Raw genomic sequence first — 2,500 nt, forward strand, 5'->3', positions numbered from 1 at the left:
TGCCGATGTTACCGGGAAGATGACCAAACTTGATTATTTAGAGGAAGTAAAAGTCGTAACAAGGTTTCCGTAGGTGAACCTGCGGAAGGATCATTAACAAATTAAAAATACAAGAGAAAACCTAACTGAATGGATCATTGATAAAGCGATATAAAAGTTTATTGAGCTCGGACCAAAAATTATACAAAACGAGAAAGATATAATAAATAATACCATATACATGACACAAAACACATAAATCTCGGGTTCGAGCCAATAAGAAACAAATACCAAAACGCTGCGATGCGGTAAAATTACACCGACACGGTTACGTGCGGAGGTCGCTTTGATTACTCATCGCGTTTCTCCCGTCCGTTCGGAACCGCCGGCAAAAAAACTGTGCGACCAACGGCGCCAAAGAGCACGACGCCGGACCATTTCTCTCTGGCTGATGTGAATGGAAGTAAAAGACGCTTGCGTGAGGTCTCTCGACCTTTATCTCTCTAACTTATACTTATGGGTCGTCGTCTACTTGATCGGGTACAAACAAGTCGTAAGAAACAAACAAACAAACCACAAAAATACAAGTCGTAAAAAAACAAACTTCTGTTGGTTAACCTACAATATGAAGGATCGAAATGAAAGAAGGATCATATTATTACAAACCGAAAGTGAAGGATCATTAAAATTGAAATACAATATATATAAATATATAAATGTACCCGTCGTTGCGACACCCTAGTTAAATGGAAAGATATAAAAAAGAGAGAAAAGGAATACAGATGACCCGCCGTCTGATCTTTGCTAAATGATCTGGCATCACCGGAGTTTTTTTGGTCCGTGTTGCGTTCGCTCTATTCGAAATGAAACTCGCGGAGGCGAAGAATTGTTAAAAGTTTACGAAGCGTCTAGGAGTGGTTAAAACTGAGAGAGTTGAAACTACGATGTATTAGAACGAGCAACCGTCGAAACTTTGTTTTCGCGACGTTCTTTTCGTCGCTCTCGTCCCCACGCTCCTACGCTTTGGTTGTTTCTTTGCCATCCGTGTTGCGATAAAAAGATTTCTCCATTGTCCAAAAAGGACGGATCGAGATTCCTCTTTCGAGAGGGAGAGAGAGGTACTTGCGGGTAACCTGGAATCTACGAAACACGCACCGTGGTAAGATTCGTGCGTCCGCCTGATCGATGTGTGTTGTTTACGGACCGGCTGAGAAGCGACGATAGCGAGTCTTTGAAAAACTATGTGTCCATTAGTTAGACCGATCGTCGCCGGCCGTGTGTCTGTTCGAATCTCGCAACCCACGATTCAGCGACAGGACGCGCGCTCGCATTCCTTGTGTGCGTTCGTACTTTTCAAGGTTTTTAAATGTACTTTACGCCCGACCGTCGAGAGGAGCGTGCCACTGGGCGTTTCTCCGACGGTTTCCGTCCTTGGACGCGATCGTGTCGTCAACGATCGAACAAACAAACAAATACGTTGGCGACGCCCGAATTCGCTCTCCCGCACGCGCCGGGTGGGAGAGTGATGTGGGTATCGAATGTGATGCGTGTTAATAATGAAAATAACACTCTAAAGATCTAAAGAGTTTGAAATACAAAATTTTACGATTACCCTGAACGGTGGATCACTTGGCTCGTGGGTCGATGAAGAACGCAGCTAATTGCGCGTCAACGTGTGAACTGCAGGACACATGAACATCGACATTTCGAACGCACATTGCGGTCCACGGATACAATTCCTGGACCACGCCTGGCTGAGGGTCGTTTTCTTAACAAAAGACTGCTTGCGTTTGCTTCTCGAAAAAAGAGTAATTCATTTCTTTCTAAACATCTCGCCGTCGTTCAACGAAAGTAGAACGTTTCGGAGCGGGATTATCGAACGAAATTGAAAGAATGAATGAACGATAAACAAAGAAAGAGTCGCAACGTACGAGCGATAGTTGGGCAGTTCGTCGGCGTTTGTCGTGGAAACGATGTGACGAAAATCGCAACCGATACACTAAATGCAGGCCGTTAAAGGAGAGAAACAAATTTCGAAATATCTCTTCGAACTAGCGCAAGTGCGTCACGGCGCGCGAGTCGTTCGTTAAAATTTATAAACGACCGCCCGTGAAAGCACCGAGTTCTCGGAAGATAATCTATAAAGATTCTCCATCCTGCTGGAAGTTATCGGATCGGCGCGATTGTTCACTTGTAGAAATCCACGCTCCCGACGTTGCCAGAAACGATATTTACGAAAGGTGTGTCAAAAATAAACGAAAGAAGCTCTCCTATAAATTTAGAAAAAGCAAACGAGTGAAATGTTTGAGATGATAATTTGCTGAAATGCAAGCTCGAATAGCCCCAGGGTTTCGAATGATTCCCCGCGCTTTATACATCTCTCTGTTTACAAACGGTGTATAAATGAAAGATCGCTTCAGATGGGTCGTCGCTGTTTGACGCGCGATGCTGTTCCTTTTTTTTTTGTCTGTCTGTGCGTTTAGCTTCGCTAAACAAGTTAAATGGTTAAAAAGCGTCGAAA

The 2,500-nt window shown here is 44.0% G+C and overlaps 2 non-coding genes across 2 annotated transcripts in view; both read left to right on the forward strand.

Moving 5' to 3' along the window:
* The window catches only part of LOC143308120 (small subunit ribosomal RNA), a 1,923-nt gene extending 1,827 nt beyond the window's left edge, over window positions 1-96 (forward strand). Inside the window, exon 1 of the ribosomal RNA XR_013065124.1 lies at window positions 1-96. This exon is cut by the window's left edge and continues 1,827 nt beyond it. This is a non-coding gene — a ribosomal RNA (small subunit ribosomal RNA).
* Window positions 97-1,588: 1,492 nt separating this feature from the next.
* LOC143308118 (5.8S ribosomal RNA) lies at window positions 1,589-1,743 on the forward strand. Its single transcript, XR_013065122.1, has one exon. It is a non-coding gene; the product is annotated as a 5.8S ribosomal RNA (ribosomal RNA).
* The last annotated feature ends 757 nt before the right edge of the window (window positions 1,744-2,500 follow it).

Source organism: Osmia lignaria, unplaced genomic scaffold, assembly GCF_051020975.1.
Source record: "Osmia lignaria lignaria isolate PbOS001 unplaced genomic scaffold, iyOsmLign1 scaffold0154, whole genome shotgun sequence".
Taxonomy (NCBI): Eukaryota; Metazoa; Arthropoda; class Insecta; order Hymenoptera; family Megachilidae; genus Osmia; species Osmia lignaria.